Source organism: Pseudophryne corroboree, chromosome 3 (genome assembly GCF_028390025.1).
Source record: "Pseudophryne corroboree isolate aPseCor3 chromosome 3, aPseCor3.hap2, whole genome shotgun sequence".
In the NCBI taxonomy this organism is placed as follows: Eukaryota; Metazoa; Chordata; class Amphibia; order Anura; family Myobatrachidae; genus Pseudophryne; species Pseudophryne corroboree.
This window is the reverse complement of record NC_086446.1, coordinates 46,598,797-46,618,880: the sequence shown is the minus strand read 5'-3', so window position 1 is coordinate 46,618,880 and position 20,084 is coordinate 46,598,797. Positions and strand designations below refer to the sequence as shown.

At 44.6% G+C, this 20,084-nt stretch overlaps 1 protein-coding gene across 1 annotated transcript in view; it reads left to right on the top strand.

Moving 5' to 3' along the window:
• The window catches only part of LOC135057143 (uncharacterized), a 356,477-nt gene that overhangs the window by 232,987 nt on the left and 103,406 nt on the right, over positions 1-20,084 (top strand). The gene's annotated exons all lie outside the window — the stretch shown is intronic.

Below are 20,084 nucleotides of genomic sequence, written 5' to 3'. Positions count from 1 at the left end.
ATAAAATACTGTCCCTGTCCAGGGTATCAATATTTTCAGTCAGGGAATCCGACCAAGCAACCCCAGCGCTGCACATCCAGGCTGAGGCAATCGCTGGTCGCAGTATAACACCAGTATGTGTGTATATACTTTTTAGGACATTTTCCAGCTTCCTATCAGCTGGCTCCTTGAGGGCGGCCGTATCAGGAGACGGTAACGCCACGTGTTTTGATAAGCGTGTAAGTGCCTTATCCACCCTAGGGGGTGTTTCCCAACGCGCCCTAACTTCTGGCGGGAAAGGGTATAATGCCAATAATTTCTTAGATATCAGCAATTTTTTATCGGGGGAAACCGACGCATCATCACACACTTCATTTAATTCTTCTGATTCAGGAAAAACTACGGGTAGTTTTTTCACACCCCACATAATACCCTTTTTTGTGGTACTTGTAGTATCAGAAATATGCAAAGCCTCCTTCATTGCCGTGATCATGTAACGTGTGGCCCTACTGGAAAATACGTTTGTTTCTTCACCGTCGACACTGGAGTCAGTGTCTGTGTCGACCGACTGAGGTAATGGGCGCTTTAGAGCCCCTGACGGTGTTTGAGACGCCTGGACAGGCACTAACTGATTTGCCGGCTGTCTCATGTCGTCAACAGTTTTTTGTAAAGTGCCGACAGTATCACGTAATTCCTTAAATAAGACCATCCAGTCAGGTGTCGACTCCCTAGGGGGTGACATCACTAATACAGGCAATTGCTCCGCCTCCACACCATTTTCCTCCTCATACATGTCGACACACGCGTACCGACACACAGCACACACACAGGGAATGCTCTGATAGAGGACAGGACCCCACTAGCCCTTTGGGGAGACAGAGGGAGAGTTTGCCAGCACACACCAAAACGCTATATATGTATAGGGACAACCTTATAAATAAGTGTCTATCCCTTATAGCTGCGATATCTAGCCAAATAGGTGCCCCCCCTCTCTTTTTTACCCTGATTCTGTAGTGCAGGAGTGCAGGGGAGAGTCTGGGAGCCTTCCTACCAGCGGAGCTGTGTGGAAAAATGGCGCTTGTGTGCTGAGGAGATAGGCTCCGCCCCCTTCTCGGCGGCCTCTCTCCCGCTTTTTCTGAGGTAAAATGACAGGAGTTAAATACATCCATATAGCCCAGGAGCTATATGTGATGTATTTTTAGTCATATATAGTGTTTTCATTGCGTCTCAGGGCGCCCCCCCCCAGCGCCCTGCACCCTCAGTGACCGCGGTGTGAAGTGTGCTGAGAGCAATGGCGCACAGCTGCAGTGCTGTGCGCTACCTTTATGAAGACATGGACGTCTTCTGCCGCCGATTTCTTGACCTTTTCTGTCTTCAGCATCTGTAAGGGGGCCGGCGGCGCGGCTCCGGGACCCATCCATGGCTGGGCCTGTGATCGTCCCTCTGGAGCTAATGTCCAGTAGCCAAGAAGCCCAATCCACTCTGCACGCAGGTGAGTTCGCTTCTTCTCCCCTTAGTCCCTCGCTGCAGTGAGCCTGTTGCCAGCAGGACTCACTGAAAATAAAAAAAACCTAAGTCTATACTTTTATTCTAAGCAGCTCAGGAGAGCTACCTAGTTGCACCCTTCTCGGCCGGGCACAAAAACCTAACAGAGGCTTGGAGGAGGGTCATAGGGGGAGGAGCCAGTGCACACCACCTAGTCCTAAAGCTTTTATTTTTGTGCCCTGTCTCCTGCGGAGCCGCTATTCCCCATGGTCCTGACGGAGTCCCAGCATCCACAAGGACGTCAGAGAAATATATATATATATATACATTGAATGTGACTTGTGCTAGCTCTGCTGTCTGTTTACTCAGTTTCTCTACGGCTATTGCTATCCCTTTCTATTTTTCATCTTGTATAACCCTAGAATACAGGTGTTTGAGGGTTACATTGGCACTTCACATATACACATATTTGTGAAGGCAGTCACATTGAATTGTTAAGCAGTACACTGCGGTGTGCTTTACAGTTATTACTATGTCTTCCAGAAAGGCTAACAAGGGGCAGGCTGCTCCAGTACTGGTAACATGCAGGACTTGTTCGGCGATGTCCACACAGGATCCTGTTCTGGATGGCCAATGCACTAATAATACATACAGGAAAATGGGGGAAAGGGATGTCTTCTGCACCAGACAAAGTTTATGATGTTATTCAATAATGTAATCCCCAAATTGTATTCATGCATACAAAATTCTGCTTACATCCATAGGGGGTGCTGCCATAGACAATAAATAATAGAGAACGAAAAAGGATTGTCTCTTCGTTGGCGCACTTAGAAAGAGGAAAACTTATGTGTTTTATTAAAATATAACTTTTATTTGTATTTAATTAATAAAAAATTGCCTAGCAATTGAGAAACATATTGGTGAAAAAATATAGATAAAATGTGCACTGTGGGGTATATTTACTAACATTCGTAATTTTCGGAAAAAGGTCAAAGTTCAATCACGAATGACATCGAAAGTGTAAACTTGCAACTTTTTGAATTTATTACGACTAATTTACTAAGCTGTCGTATTCTGCATTTTCATTTGTTCCGATGTCATTCGTGTTTTTTTAACCTTTTTTACGGCAGTGATTAGCAAAACACTGCCGACTTTTTAAAAATGAATCTCGGCCGGATCTGTGTGATCTGTGCTGGGGTTCATTTTTTTTAAACTAAACACTGTAAAATAAATATAAAAAATTGCGTGGGGTCCCCCCTCCTAAGCATAACCAGCCTCGGGCTCTTTGAGCCGATCCTGGTTGCAGAAATATGGGGAAAAAATTGACAGGGGTTCCCCCATATATAAGCAACCAGCATCGGGCTCTGCGCCTGGTCCTGGTTCCAAAAATACGGGGGACAAAAAGAGTAGGGGTCCCCCGTATTTTTAAAACCAGCACCGGCCTCCACTAGCTGGACAGATAATGCCACAGCCGGGGGTCAAAACATGGGTCCCCTTTCAGTGCGTGGCTCGGGTTCCCGTTTTTTTATTTTATTCAAGTACGTGGATTACAAATGGATGCTACGAGGAGCCTGGGACCCTGGAGCTGGTGAGTATAATTTATTCAACAGGTACCCCATGGATTCTACTGGAGAAGAGGACCGACCTGCGTGGGGACATACGTAAGTATGTATGTATGTTTGTGTGGATGTATGTAATAAATCTTTACTTTCAAGGTGTGTGTGTCTTGTGTTTTTTTGGGTATTTTTTTAGTAATAGTACTACAGGTACCAGCGGGCCCGTTTTTCCGCCGCATGCTGGTACTTGTGGTTCTCCAAGTACCAGCATGCGGGGGAGGCTTGCTGGGACTTGTAGTACTGCTACTAAAAACAATATCTTGACATTTTCAACAAAGGCTATCAGCCCCCCATCCGCAGCCCATTGGATGGGGGGGGGACAGCCTCGGGCTTCACCCCTGGCCCTTGGGTGGCTGGGGGGGGGGACCCCTTGATTGAAGGGGTCCCCACTCCCCCAGGGTACCCCGGCCAGGGGTGACTAGTTGGATATTTGATGCCACGGCCGCAGGGCACCATATAAAAGTGACCCCCGGCTGTGGCATTATCTGTCCAGCTAGTGGAGACCGGTGCTGGTTTTAAAAATACGGGGGACCCCTACTCTTTTTGTCCCCTGTATTTTTGGAACCAGGACCAGGCGCAGAGCCCGATGCTGGTTGCTTAAATATGGGGGAACCCCTGTCAATATTTTCCCACATATTTCTGCAACCAGGATCGGCTCAAAGAGCCCGAGGCTAGTTATGCTTAGGAGGGGGGACCCCACGCAATTTTTTTTGCGAAAATAACCACTTTCCCACCCCTTCCCACTGATATACATGCACGGATCTCATGGATCCGTGCATGCCTATCGAATCACGGATATTAAAAGCAGGTCTGTTTTTTTTTAGCACTTTTTTACGAGTTGTAATTTTTCACGGCAGTGTTTTTTTTTTTGCTTTGCACTTCTTAGTAAATGACCGAGATTCATACTTAAACAGCCGCGTTTTGACCGATGGTGTATTCATTCGTATTTTTTTTGTTGGACTTCCAAAAAAATACGAATGCCCTCATCACTGCCGTGATTTGAGTTTAGTAAATTACCGAGATGATACTTTGAAGAAAAAACGGCATCTCGGTCAAAATCGGGACCTTAGTAAATATACCCCAGTGAGTGATTAAATTATGTGCTTGAAAAATTAAAAGCTGATTCACTGTGCTCTAATGATTGCATCACTCAGTTCATTGTTCTAAGTAAATATCACTGGTTTAGTACGTGTTTATTTATTATCATTATTTAATTTAATTTAGTTGATTATTATTCTTGGTACTTGTTATGTATTAATATGAATCAAGACAGCATATCTTGCACGTATTATGTGAAGGTAGGTAAACCTAGTATGATACAGACCTCAGAGGTATTACATTCAAATGCTCCTAGGACAAAATCAGTCCCTTTATGTGCATCTAAATGTCATGGTATAAATTATTCATTCCATAGGATAGGATTATCTGCAGGCAAAGACATGTCATCAATAGTTCCTTTAGAGAAACTCCATTGGCAAAAGACCCTGGTATATACACTGTTAATTAATCTTCCATATACAGTAAGATCACGTCTATTGTATGGGTCTAAGTGTAGCATGCATCATGACTCCATTGACAGTGATCTTTTAATAATAAATTATTTCAGGCTGTTCTACACCAATTAAATCAGGTCTATTGTACACTAAGCCCTTCATAATAATTAGATGTCAGATGGGAATATTAATACATTAGGGCTGGTATTATGAGTATTTGCGGCTGCTTGCCGCACTCACATCACCTTCAATGGTTTATGTTGTTAATACACACTATGTGTGGTTAAAAGCTTCTCAGGCTTTATTAATTTATTACCACACACAATAATAAGCCTGCTGTGTCCTACCAGATATTCCGTTATGCTTAGTGCTAGCAATTTTTCTGATGAATATCATTAGGGAGCATTGACATATTTCCCCACTTGTAATAATAGTATATATAATGTGGGTACCACCCGTTAACCCAGGTGTGTCTGTTCTATACTGGGAAATCCCTTACCACCTATAACTGTGCTGGAATTACACACGTTTATCAAAATAGGTGGATATATTGACAGCGCATCGCACAGTCTTGATATTGCTGTGTGACAATAATCAGTAACTTGATAAGAAATTTTATATGCACCATATAGTGTTAAAAAGCATTGTGTATTTCTGTATATTACTTAATACATGCATGCGCAATGTGACCGAGATGCTCGGTTGTTACTGTCTGTGGCTGTTGTAATTATATGCCGCTCAGGGTTCAATGGTCCCTCGCTTATTAATCCAAACATCGAAACATCGATCTGGAACACTGGAAACATCGTGGCTTTCAGTAGGGAAGAGTGAAGGGAGGCAGAGGGACCTTCCAGTCCCTCTGACAGCAGCAGCGGAGGGAAGTTTCCCTTCCCTGCCGCTGCTAACACAGTTTATCTGACTGGTCGCATCCTGTGCGACCAGGTCAGATAAAGCACTTGCAGGCGATGCGACCATGCCAGGAAAGTGGTTAAAAGTGAGGAGCAACCGGCTTCTAAATCTAAATCCAAGGCGCCGGTATTTACGTGTCCAAAAGTGGCTACAGCAGAATTTCCTCAGTCAGAACAACTGACGGAATTAATACAAAAAGCCTGGGCTACACCTGGTAAAACATTTCAGGTACCAAGGTGTCGAACAACATTTTACCCCCTTCCAACAAAAGAATGTGCAAAATGGGAAACATCTCCCTCGGGGGCTTCACATGTGGCACGCCTCGTGCGCACCTCTACACTGCCTATCCCATCTGTTTCGTCCCTAAAGTATACCACAGACAGGAATGTAGAAACTTGCCTCAAGTCTATTTATTCCCCCTCAGGGCAGTCACTAGACCAGCCATGGCCTCTGCAGGGGTAACAAAGACCATTGAAAGTTGGACAGAGGCTTTAGAAGAAAGCATGCCTGCAGATGTGAACAGAGTCCATATGTCTCACATTGCAAACATTAGAGAGGCAGCGTCTTATCTAGGAGAAGCGGCCTTAGACAAGGGTTTATTGACCACTAAAGTTTCTGCTACATCAATAGCAGCAACACACATGATTTGGTCACGTACATGGAAGGTGGAAGTGATTCCAAAAAGGCCCTGGAAACCCTACCATTCTATGTCTTGGGATATCTTGTTTGGGAAAAAACTAGATGAGATGGTGGCCACTATAGCTGCATCTAGGAGCGTTTCTGCCTTCCGCAACTACACACAAATCTAGAGGTAATGTAACTCGATCCTCTTGTCCCCAAGGAAAAGCTAAGGAACCGCCCTTTCCACGTCAGACAGCCACTAATGGGCCCAACAAGCCACACAAGCAGGCCTGGGCTACTAGACAGCCGGCTGCTAAATCCACTGACAAACCTACAGCCTGATGGTACAGGCCTCCTCCTGGGGGATCCCAGAGTGGGAGGCCAACTGCTTGAGTACGCCAACACCTGGTGTCGTGCAACCACAGACGCCTGGGTTCGGAAAGTAGTCTCATGGGTACGCTATACAATCCCTGAAGCGCGCCCTCCCCTCAATTCATTTGCACAGGCCCCCCAAGGGATCTAGCCAAAGCTGTGGCCCTGCAAAAGGCAATATATTCCCTTCCAAAATCATGAGTAATTATTCCTGTACCCCGAGCACGCAGAGGCAGGGGGTTATACTCCACTCCATTTCTAGTTCAGAAATCCAATGGGTCACATCAACCTATTTTAAACCTCAGGTCTCTGAACAAATACTTCCGGGTGCCCAAGTTTCGTAAGGAAACTCTCAGTTCTGTAGTATTAGCATTGGAACCGGGGGATTTCATGGTGTCACTGGATATCCAGGACACATACCTGCATGTGCCTATTTTACCAGCTCGTCAGCAATATCTCAGATTTGCTGTTCTAAAACAGCATTTCCAATTTCAGGCGCTGCCCTTTGGCCTGTCTATGCTCTTCGAGTCTTTACCAAAATAATGGCGGTCATGGCAGCACAGCTACATCTACAGGGAATCCGAATCCTACCCTACCTGGACGAGTTGCTTATCCTAGCACAATCCCCAGACACCCTGTGCAGTCATCTACAAGTGACTATCCTGTTTCTTCAGAAACACGGCTGGGTTATCAATCAGAAGAAATAATCCCTGATACCGTCCCAGCAGATGATGCATCTAGGAGCTCTGCTAGAGTCACAGAGCCAGAGAATCTTCCTTCCACCGGAAAAGATAGCGAAACTACAGGCACGAGTGTGCAGACTCTTAGCCAGTCTCAATACAGTCGTCGATGCAGTTTCTGGGGTCCATGGTATCAACGTTCGATCTGTAACCCCCAGTACCTTAGGGACTTGCTCGATTAACGATTCATTTTCATATTTCCTGTCATCCCTATTGTGTGTGTTGTTTCAATGGGGGTAATTCAGAGTTGATCGCAGCCACCGCGCCAATCAGGCAGAGGCGATCGCAGCCCAGAGATGCTACTAGCATCTCACCGGGCTCCTAGGGTGCGCACGCGCAGTGCGGTCACTGCGTATGCGCACTCCACAAAAATATTCAGACTGCGATAGCACTACCATATCTTCACTTTTTTCACTTGCCCGATTAACGAAGTCACCTGGACGCGGTGGGCAAGCCGTTATTTATGGCCATAACTATGCGAAGAACCTCGCTCAAAATTCTAAATTTTATTGCAATATTTATTAATAATAAATTGGTAGATTTTGAATTGCGCACCTGCGACCTAGGGCCTAATTCAGAACTAATCACAGCATTACATTTGTTAGCTAAGGGGCAAAAGCATGTGCACTGCAGATGGGTCAGATGTAACATGTGCAGAGAGAGTTAGATTTGTGTGGGTTATATTGTTTCTCTGCAGGGTAAATACTGGCTGCTTTATATTTACACTGCAATTTAGATTTCAGTTTGAACACACCCCACCCAAATCTAACACTCGCTGCACGTTATATATCTGCCCCACCTGCAGTGCACATGGTTTTGCCCATTAGCTAACAAATTTGGTGCTGTGATCAGATCTGAATTAGGCCCCTTGTCTTTTTATGCAGTACTCCAAGGTCTCCGCAGGGTCGAACCTCTCATTACTGGTGTGCACCCCAGGACCCCTCCCCTGTATGCTTACCTAAACCACCAAGGAGGAACCCGCAGTTGGATGGCAATGCACGAGGTAGCACAGATCCTAAGGTGGGCTGATCGCCACCTCCCGGCAATACCAGCAGTATTCATTCCAGGAGTCTTAAATTTGGAGGTGGATTTTCTCAGCCAACACGACGTGCATTTAGGGGAGTGGGCATTATACCCTCAGATATTCCAACTACTAGTGGACAGGTGGGGCCTTCCAGAAGTAGTCCTCATGGCCTTGCATCACAACAAAAAGCTGCCATTGTATGGTTCCCGCACAAGGGACCAAGAAGCAACATTTGTAGATGCTCTGTCAGTGAACTGGGAGTTCAGACTAGCATACCTGTTCCCTCCAGTGGCCTTTCTACCAAGAATGATCTGAAAGTTCAAACAGGAAGGGGGCATGATAATACTAAAAGCCCCAGCGTGGCCCAGACGTCATTGGTACGCAGACCTCCTCAGTCTCTCCATACACGACCCTCTGTCACTTCCTCTGTGGCTGGATCTGCTATTTCAAGGTCCCTGTCTACATCCGGATCTTTGACGGTGTGGCTCTTGAGACATCCCTCTTGAGAGCTAAGGGTTTTTCTCGCCAAGTAGTACAGACGATGCTTAAAGCAAGAAAGCCAGGTTCAGCAAAAATCTATTAGTGTGGCACACCTATTTCCAATGGTGTGCTCACAAAAACTATGACCCTCTCACTTTAGGTTATCTAATATCCTTGCTTTTCTTCAAGCCAGATTAGATCTTGGATTGAGACTGGCTTCACTGAAGGTACAGGTATCAGCTTTGTCCATATGGTTTCAAAGAAGGATTGCTACGCTCCCTGACATTCGAACCTTTCTACAGGGCGTACTCAGGATACAACCTCCGTTTGTCCCTCCGGTAGCCCCTTGGGACCTGTCCATAGTACTCCAGTCACTACAGGAGTTCCCGTATGAGCGTCTGGACTCTGTAGATCTTAAATGGCTTACCAGAAAGTCTCTTTTTCTTTTAGCAATTGCATCGGCTAGAAGATTGTCGGACTTATGCGCACTTTCGTGTAAGTCCACCATTCCTGCTTTTTCACCAGTATAGAGTAGTTCTCAAAACCAGACCTGGCTACCTTCCAAAGGTAGTCTCAAATTTTCATTTGAATGAAGATATCGTGGTCCCAGCTCTCAGATCTCCAGGCCTTTCCTCCAGCGAGACCCCACTGGATGTTGTTCGAGCCCTAAGAATTTATGTACAGAGAACAGCCTTTATCAGAAAAACAGACTCGCTTTTTTTTCTTTACAGATTTTGCAAGAGGCTGGCCAGCTACTAAACAAACTCTGTCCAGATGAAGAAGTACGACTGTATCACATGCTTACCAACAAGCAGACCTCCCTGTGCCGGAAATGGTCTTGACCCATTCCACGAGGTCTGTTGGTCCTTTGTGTGGTGTCTGCAGAACAGCTCTGCAAAGCGGTCACACCGTCCTAAGGTTCTTCGCCTTTGACACTTTTTGCTTCTGAGGATGTCGGATACTGCTCTCTGCTCAGGAGTGTCCCACCTCCCCTTTAAAATAACTGCTTTAGGACATCCTCGATGTGATGGTGAATCAGCATGGACTCCAAAAAAGAAAATAAGAGCTATGGTAAAACTTACCTTGGTTAACTCTTTTTCTTCGAGGTCCATGGGATTCACAGGTCACCCACCCTGATGCACCTGGCTTCAATGGGCTCTTACTTCTGGTCACCAGTTCCCTTCTCTTAAAACTGAGAGTGTTTTTCTTGAGTGTACCAATCTTACTTCTCTCTAATCCTCCTCCTGCCTTGGGCTTAGTAACAAAACTGAGGAGCCACTTGGCCATGGGGTAGGGTATAGGGAGGGGGACCGAAGCATCCTGGGAGATCAAAAGCTTTTGATGTCTGGTGCCCAGATCCTCTCCGCAGCACTACCCCCCAATGTCTCTGTGAATCGCATGGACCTCGAAGGAAAAGAGTTAACCAAGGTAAGTTTTATCATAACTCTAATTTTACAATTAAGTTACAGAGTGTCTTCTCAAAGGTATATTAACATTACATAACTGTTATGGAGCGCAGTTCAAAACTTGAGTCATTGCCATTCACAGACAGGAATGTGTGTAATTGACATAAGACTGGAACAGAACGCACATGTATGGATCTTCTTGCAGTCTACTTATTCTCTTAGATGTTGGTGTCTGCTACATCTTCTCACCTCATCGGTTATGCTTCAGGGACAAGTGGTTAGAGTTCACTTCAGATGCTTGGGTAAGAGGCATGGGTTTATGTTATAAATCTTATTATAGATCTTCAACCAGTGTTTGGCTTTTCAAGAGGTAATTCAGAACTTGCTTTTGAGCATGAGTTGTCCCAGTGCCTACCGGCAGAGAGGTGTGAGGTTCTATTCAAACCTTTTCCTCGTTCAGTAGCCAGGCGGGTAATTTTGGTCACTGCACTCACAGTCTTTACTAAGGTTTCATAACGGTAGTTCCTCCAGAGATTCTGTTAGATCATGTCATAGTAACAGAACAAGAGTTGGTTTCCCATGGTTGGGTAATATAATCAAATCCAGTTCTATCTCCGAACAGGTTTTTTTGGGGGGGCAGACTATACAATATCAGACTCAGGAGGGTTTTTCCTTCTGGGCAACAAGATTCCCTTCTTACAAAAATTGTTAAAATAGCTACTGAAAAAGAGAAATGTTAGTACTTTATTACATGAAGAAATTGAGCAAAATGGACTCCACTTATGAGGCAAATCAGTTCACCCAATTTCACTCTCAGAAGTTCCAGATAAAGATTTTATGGAAATACTACAGGTCCTATCTTCAACTACAATCTGTAGTTGACCATTCTGTTTACTGTTGTAGCAACCTATCAGATATTTATTTTGTAAAGTCAGAACAATAGACATGAATCTATAAAGTTGAGGGACAGTACAGATTTCCGGGCAGGTGGTCACTGGTGGAGCCTTCATTCCATATCAGTGTTCTGGAACTTCTGGTTGTCTTCAGTGCCTGAAATTCCCTTTACATAGACCTGTTTCTAGCTGCAGTCTACATAAAGGTCAGGCAGTCTAAGTTAATTTAGACAGTGTTATTACAGTAGCATATTTGAAACATCGAGGACACCCAGATTACACAGACCATGGAGACATCAAGGATCTTTCTTTGAGTGGAGAAGAATTGCGGAACTCACAGCTTTGTGTTTTCCAGGGGTGAACATTGGGAGGGTGACTGTCTCAGCAGGCAGAACCTACATTTGGGGGAATGGTTACTCCATCCGTATGTTTTTCAACAGATACTGAACAAATGGGGTCAACCAGATATTAATATGATAGTATCCAGGTTGAACTTCAAAGTAAGACATTACTGTACAGGGACAAGAGATCCAGTCTGTGTTAGTTGACATAATAATGATCTTTTAGGATTATTCCTTCATTTACCATGCTGCAGAAGGTCATGGAAATGGTAAAGAGCGCGTCATTCTTGTTGCTCTAGATTGGCCAAAAAGGGGCTGGCATTCGGATCTGCTCTTGCGTGGCCTTGTCCCTTACAGCCCGACTTGTAGGGGGATATTTCTACAATCAGCGACACCACATCTAGCTTTGACCATTTGGTTACTGAAATACAAAATGTTTTCAGATAAGGTCAAAAAGACCACAATGAATGCTAGGTGGCCTGCAATAGCCAAATGGTATCGGAGTGTGGAAATCTTATGTGGCCTGGTATAAATGTATGAAGGTCCCCACTTTAACCTTTACATTGGCACAACTGTGTTTGTTTTACAGGAGGGTCTTGATGCAGGGTAAAGGTTGGGGGGGGGGGGGGGGCTTTAAAAGATCAGATTTCTGCCATGTCGTTTTTTTTTTTTTATATTTTGTTGTCAGAAAAAAAACCTGTTAATAATTCCAGAGGTCTAGACTTTTGCAAGGCTTTCCCCATTTTCAAGGCCAGTTCTGAACCTCTTTTTAAAGCCATTTTATAAATATTGCATTCTAAGAAATAAGTTTGGATGCCCCTGTATATAGAGCATGCTATTGTCACTTGTGGACTTGTGTATTCAAAACAATTAGAACTATTTAGATTTTCAGTTGACGGGAATGTATCCAGGGCTTTATTTCCATGGTCAACCATGTATTTATTGGAAAAGTTACCATAAAGGTTGGCAATTTACCGGATGCTGGGAACTTTTTAGTTACTTTGGAAAATGAACATGTGTTTTCTCTTCTTCTCTTGTATGACCTTTCTGTTATGCCGTGAAATGACCTTTAATGTGATCAGCTTTGTATGAATAAAATAATTATGCGACGTATGTTTCAAGGTGTTTACTTTGATATTCACTAAACAAATAGTATGGCTACGAATGTGATATATTCAAACCCTGAATTTACGCATCATAATAGGATTCCGGATTCTAAGTCACGGAACCACAGAAACTAAATACAATAGTGATATCTTCCATACCCACTGATACCTGTGTATACTAATGACAAAGGAAACCAATAGAGAACCAATGGCTTTATGGAGAAATAAGTTGTCATGTTCATTTTTTCTCATTCGCAGTAGCAGTGTGATAATGTAACAAACACTATAAATTCAATACCTAAAAAATTGTCATGTTCTTTGTGGTGCATATCTCATTCCCCACAGCACTTGGCTATTATAAGGAAAGTATAGAATAATTGAATAGCTCTACCCATGCACTAAACACCACAGGTAACTGAATCTGCCCCTTTTACAGGTGGGTTACGTTTGGGGAGACCCAGATGGGCAGATTTTCAGAAAAAAAACAAATAACTTGTGTGCGTGTGTGTGTGTATGTGTATATATATATATATATATATATAGACAGACAACAAATACAGAGTGCGCTAATAATATAACTGGTTAAAAATTGATTGATTCCAGATTCAAGGGTGGGACTTCTCTTGAAATCTTTTCCCCTTAAGGGAGGTTCCTGATTGGGGCCTATAGAGAAACCCTCTCACCAAAGAAATCACCCGACAAAAAAAAGAATTTAATTACAAGAAATCTTAATATAAAATAATATTTAATCCATAGTCATAAAATTGACATATTATAAAGCATAAGATAACAATTATATGAACACACGTCAAATTGCTTTAGGTGTTACAAGATAATCCTCCTCACCTTAAAGGTGTGAGCTCTTGGAGGAGTATCGAAGCAAAGGGATAGTGTACAATAATTGATAAACCCTACGCGTTTCGTCCACTCGGACTTCTTCAGGGGTAAAATATGTCTAGAATTATGTTGTAATAGACTCCATTAGGAATACTTAAAATTGTAGCACATGGAGTTGGATCCAGAGGTATAAGATATGAATAAATCCCACTGGGAGTGTCTGTGATATAGACACAATCCGCTGAAGTTCACCGAAATATTTGAATCCAAATAATGGATGTAATTCGTGTTTAGAACAATAGAGATACTGGCTAACTAAAGCCCTGGAAAAAATGGACAATACGCCACCCTTTTAGAGGATTAGGCGATCTATAATGGCTGACAGTGACCAGGATAAAAAATATTTTCGAACTAGAATCCAAAAGTCTCTTCCTGACACGGCTTGATAAACTGAATTGCATGTAGGACACTGCAAACACATACCTGTTCGGTGAACTTTGTTTAAGTGCTAAACACTGGGTTGTTACTATATACCACTGGTCCTACATGCAATTCAGTTTATCAAGCCGTGTCAGGAAGAGACTTTTGGATTCTAGTTCGAAAATATTTTTTATCCTGGTCACTGTCAGCCATTATAGATGGACCCGACAGATAAAATCCAAAAAACCTTTACTAAATTAGTAGAGGAATACCATCAAAAGGGAACACTAAAAGAAAGGGAAATTAAATTTCTCTGTATCACAGAGCCAACCATCCTGGTCCTTTATGTTTTACCGAAGGTCCATAAGGACCCGATAAAATTCTCTGGATGCCCTATTGTTTCGGGGATAGGCTCAGTAATCTCAAATTTGTCAGAATTCCTCGACTATTTTTTACAACCACTGGTCTCTAAAAATAAGGCACTTTCTGAGGTTAATGAATGAAACACAATGGGAGGGGGGACTGAGATTAGTCACGGCAGACGTTCGGTCCCTCTACACCATCATAGAACACAGTGCGGGCTTAAAATCACTTCAAGTTGCTCTGAATAACAGTGGCTTGGAGGAGGATCTTCAGGAGTTTATTTTTAAGGGCTGAATTTTATCTTCGAGAACAATTATTTCTCTTTCAACGGCTCTTTTTACCTCCAATGTGTTGGCACGGCGATGGGCACCAGGTTCGTTCCGAGTTATGCTAACATCTTCATGGGACAGTGGGAATAGGAAAATATCTGGAGTGGTGGGGAAACCCTTTTAAAAGCGTTTTTTTTCTTATTTGAATACTAATGAGCTGAACATCTTTTTAACCTTTGAAAAGAGTGGTAGTAGCATTAATTTCCTTGATGCGACAGTATATATAGAGAACGGAAAGTTAAAAACCATGACTTTCAAAAAAACCACTGATTCAGGAGCATACATTAATGCGAGAAGCTGCCACAATTCGGATTGGCTGGGTTTAATTCCCGAAGGCCAATTTAGACGGTTAAAAAGAAACTGTACACAGGAAGTGAGATATGAAGAACGGGGAGGAGATGCAGCCGAGATTTGAGTCATCTGGCTATGATAGGGATAAAATGATGGGTGCAAAAAATAAAGTAGCTGGAATAGATCGGGAACATCTGTTGCTACCTAAGAATATGGCTGAGAATAAGAAAAATTCTAGCTTTGAATGGGCTTTTATAACTTCGTTCAATAGCCAGTACAAAAATATTGAAAAAACTCTTGCTAAACATTGGGGGTTATTGAGAAAGGACCCAATCATTGGAGAATGCCCACCCTTTAAAAAATAGCCATGTGTACTATAAAATCACCAACAGCACCAACTGACAAACTGAGCTCCTGTGCTGGGAGGCGGGGCTATGCATTCTGGGAACAGTCAAAGCTTTGAGTCTCTTGGTGCCTCAGATCAGGATCCTACTCTACACCCCATTGTCCAGACTTGTGGAGCCCAGTGTACGCCGCAGCAGAAAATAAGAATTTACTTACCGATAATTCTATTTCTCGGAGTCCGTAGTGGATGCTGGGGTTCCTGAAAGGACCATGGGGAATAGCGGCTCCGCAGGAGACAGGGCACAAAAAGTAAAGCTTTAGGATCAGGTGGTGTGCACTGGCTCCTCCCCCTATGACCCTCCTCCAAGCCAGTTAGATACTGTGCCCGGACGAGCGTACATAATAAGGAAGGATTTTGAATCCCGGGTAAGACTCATACCAGCCACACCAATCACACTGTACAACCTGTGATCTGAACCCAGTTAACAGTATGATAACAGCGGAGCCTCTGAAAAGATGGCTCACAACAATAATAACCCGATTTTTGTAACTATGTACAAGTATTGCAGATAATCCGCACTTGGGATGGGCGCCCAGCATCCACTACGGACTCCGAGAAATAGAATTATCGGTAAGTAAATTCTTATTTTCTCTATCGTCCTAGTGGATGCTGGGGTTCCTGAAAGGACCATGGGGATAATACCAAAGCTCCCAAACGGGCGGGAGAGTGCGGATGACTCTGCAGCACCGAATGAGAGAACTCCAGGTCCTCCTTAGCCAGGGTATCAAATTTGTAGGATTTTACAAACGTGTTTGCCCCTGACTAAATAACCGCTCGGCAAAGTTGTAAAAGCCGAGACCCCTCGGGCAGCCGCCCAAGATGAGCCCACCTTCCTTGTGGAATGGGCATTTACATATTTTGGCTGTGGCAGGCCTGCCACAGAATGTGCAAGCTGAATTGTATTACACATCCAACTAGCAATAGTCTGCTTAGAAGCAAAAGCACCCAGTTTGTTGGGTGCATACAGGATAACAGCAAGTCAGTTTTCCTGACTCCAGCCGTCCTGGAACATATTTTCAGGGCCCTGACAACATCTAGCAACTTGGAGTCCTCCAAGTCCCTAGTAGGTGCAAGGCACCACAATAAGCTGGTTCAGGTGAAACACTGACACCACCTTAGGGAGAGAACTGGGGACGAGTCCGCAGCTCTGCCCTGTCCGAATGGACAAACAGATATGGGCTTTTTTTGAGAAAAAACCACCAATTTGACACTCGCCTGGTCCAGGCCAGGGCCAAGATCATGGTCACTTTTCATGTGAGATGCTTCAAATCCACAGATTTGACTGGTTTTAAACCAATGTGATTTGAGGAATCCCAGAACTACGTTGAGATCCCACAGTGCCACTGGAGGCACAAAAGGGGGTTGTATATGCAATACTCCCTTGACAAACTTCTGGACTTCAGGAACTGAAGCCAATTCTTTCTGGAAGAAAATCGACAGGGCCGAAATTTGAACCTTAATGGACCCCAATTTGAGGCCCATAGACACTCCTGTTTGCAGGAAATGCAGGAAACGACCGAGTTGAAATTTCTTTGTGGGGCCTTCCTGGCCTCACACCACGCAACATATTTTCGCCACATGTGGTGATAATGTTGTGCGGTCACCTCCTTTCTGGCTTTGACCAGGGTAGGAATGACCTCTTCCGGAATGCCTTTTTCCCTTAGGATCCGGCGTTCCACCGCCATGCCGACAAACGCAGCTGCGGTAAGTCTTGGAACAGACATGGTACTTGCTGAAGCAAGTCCCTTCTTAGCGGCAGAGGCCATAAAACCTCTGTAAGCATCTCTTGAAGTTCCGGGTACCAAGTCCTTCTTGGCCAATCCGGAGCCATGAGTATAGTTCTTACTCCTCTACGTCTTATAATTCTCAGCACCTTAGGTATGAGAAGCAGAGGAGGGAACACATACACCGACTGGTACACCCACGGTGTTACCAGAACGTCCACAGCTATTGCCTGAGGGTTTCTTGACCTGGCGCAATACCTGTCCCGTTTTTTGTTCAGACGGGACGCCATCATGTCCACCTTTGGTATTTCCCAACGGTTTACAATCATGTGGAAAAAACTTCCCGATGAAGTTTCCACTCTCCCGGGTGGAGGACGTGCCTGCTGAGGAAGTCTGCTTCCCAGTTTCCATTCCCGGGATGAAACACTGCTGACAGTGCTATCACATGATTTTCCGCCCAGCGAAAAGTCCTTCTGCTTCTTGTGTCGCCCTGTCTGTTTACGTGGGCGACTGCCGTGATGTTTTTCCCACTGGATCAATACCGGCTGACCTTGAAGCAGAGGTCTTGCTAAGCTTAGAGCATTATAAATTTACCCTTAGCTCCAGTATATTTATGTGGAGAAAAGTCTCCAGACTTGATCACACTCCCTGGAAATTTTTTCCTTGTGTGACTGCTCCCCAGCCTCTCGGGCTGGGCTCCGTGGTCACCAGCATCCAATCCTGAATGCCAAATCTGCGGCCCTCTAGAAGATGGGCACTCTATAACCACCACAGGAGAGACACCCTTGTCCTTGGATATAGGGTTATCCGCTGATGCATCTGAAGATGCGATCCGGACCATTTGTCCAGCAGATCCCACTGAAAAGTTCTTGCGTGAAATCTGCCGAATGGAATTGCTTCGTAGGAAGCCACCATTTTTACCAGGACCCTTGTGCAATGATGCACTGTTTTTAGGAGGTTCCTGACTAGCTCGGATAACTCCCTGGCTTTCTCTTCCGGGAGAAACACCTTTTTCTGGACTGTGTCCAGAATCATCCCTAGGCACAGCAGACGTGTCGTCGGGATCAGCTGCGATTTTGGAATATTTAGAATCCACCCGTGCTGTTGTAGCAGTATCCGAGATAGTGCTACTCCGACCTCCAACTGTTCCCTGGACTATGCCCTTATCAGGAGATCGTCCAAGTAAGGGATAACTAAGACGCCTTTTCTTCGAAGAAGAATCATCATTTCGGCCATTACCTTGGTAAAGACCCGGGGTGCCGTGGACAATCCAAACGGCAGCGTCTAAAACTGATAGTGACAGTTCTGCACCACGAACCTGAGGTACCCTTAGTGAGAAGGGCAAATTTGGGACATAGAGGTAAGCATCCCTGATGTCCCCGGACACTATATAGTCCCCTTCTTCCTGGTTCGTTATCACTGCTCTGAGTGACTCCATCTTGATTTGAACCTTTGTAAGTGTTCAAAAATTTTTTAGAATAAATCTCACCTAGCCTTCTGGCTTCAGTACCACAATATAGTGTGGAATAATACCCCTTTTCTTGTAGTAGGAGGGGTAATTTAATTATCACCTGCTGGGAATACAGCTTGTGAATTTTTTCCCATACTGCCTCCTTGTCGGAGGGAGACCTTGGTAAAGCAGACTTCAGGAGCCTGCGAAGAGGAAACGTCTCTACATTCCAATCTGTACCCCTGGGATACTACTTGTAGGATCCAGGGGTCCTGTACGGTCTCAGCGCCATGCTGAGAACTTGTCAGAAGCGGTGGAACGCTTCTGTTCCTGGGAATGGGCTGCCTGCTGCAGTCTTCTTCCCTTTCCTCTATCCCTGGGCAGATATGATCTTATAGGGACGAAAGGACTGAGGCTGAAAAGACGGTGTCTTTTTCTGCAGAGATGTGACTTAGGGTAAAAACGGTGGATTTTCCAGCAGTTGCCGTGGCCACCAGGTCCGATGGACCGACCCCAAAAAACTCCTCTTCCTTTATACGGCAATACACCTTTTTGCCGTTTGGAATCTGCATCACCTGACCACTGTCGTGTCCATAACATCTTCTGGCAGATATGGACATCGCATTTACTCTTGATGCCAGAGTGCAAATATCCCTCTGTGCATCTCGCATATATAGAAATGCATCCTTTAAATGCTCTATAGTCAATAAAATACTGTCCCTGTCAAGGGTATCAATATTTTTAGTCAGGGAATCCGACCAAGCCACCCCAGCTCTGCACATCCAGGCTGAGGCGATCGCTGGTCGCAGTATAACACCAGTATGTGTGTATATACTTTTTATGATATTTTCCAGCCTCCTGTCAGCTGGTCCTTGAGGACGGCCCTATCTATAGACGGTACCGCCACTTGTTTTGATAAGCGTGTGAGCGCCTTATCCACCCTAAGGGGTGTTTCCCAACGCGCCCTAACTTCTGGCGGGAAAGGGTATACCGCCCATAATTTTCTATCGGGGGGAACCCACGCATCATCACACACTTTATTTAATTTATCTGATTCAGGAAAAACTACTGTAGTTTTTTCACATCCCACATAATACCCTCTTTTGTGGTACTTGTAGTATCAGAAATATGTAACACCTCCTTCATTGCCTTTAACGTGTGGCCCTAATAAGGAATACGTTTGTTTATTCACCGTCGACACTGGATTCAGTGTCCCTGTCTGTGTCTGTGTCGACCGACTAAAGTAAACGGGCGTTTTAAAACCCCTGACGGTGTTTTTGAGACGTCTGGACCGGTACTAATTGTTTGTCGGCCGTCTCATGTCGTCAACCGACCTTGCAGCGTGTTGACATTATCACGTAATTCCCTAAATAAGCCATCCATTCCGGTGTCGACTCCCTAGAGAGTGACCTCACCATTACAGGCAATTGCTCCGCCTCCTCACCAACATCGTCCTCATACATGTCGACACACACGTACCGACACACAGCACACACACAGGGAATGCTCTGATAGAGGACAGGACCCACTAGCCCTTTGGAGAGACAGAGGGAGAGTTTGCCAGCACACACCAAAAACGCTATAATTATATAGGGACAACCTTATATAAGTGTTTTCCCTTATAGCATCTTTTTTATATATTTCTAACGCCAAATTAGTGCCCCCCCCTCTCTGTTTTAACCCTGTTTCTGTAGTGCAGTGCAGGGGAGAGCCTGGGAGCCTTCCCTCCAGCCTTTCTGTGAGGGAAAATGGCGCTGTGTGCTGAGGAGATAGGCCCCGCCCCTTTTTCGGCGGCCTCG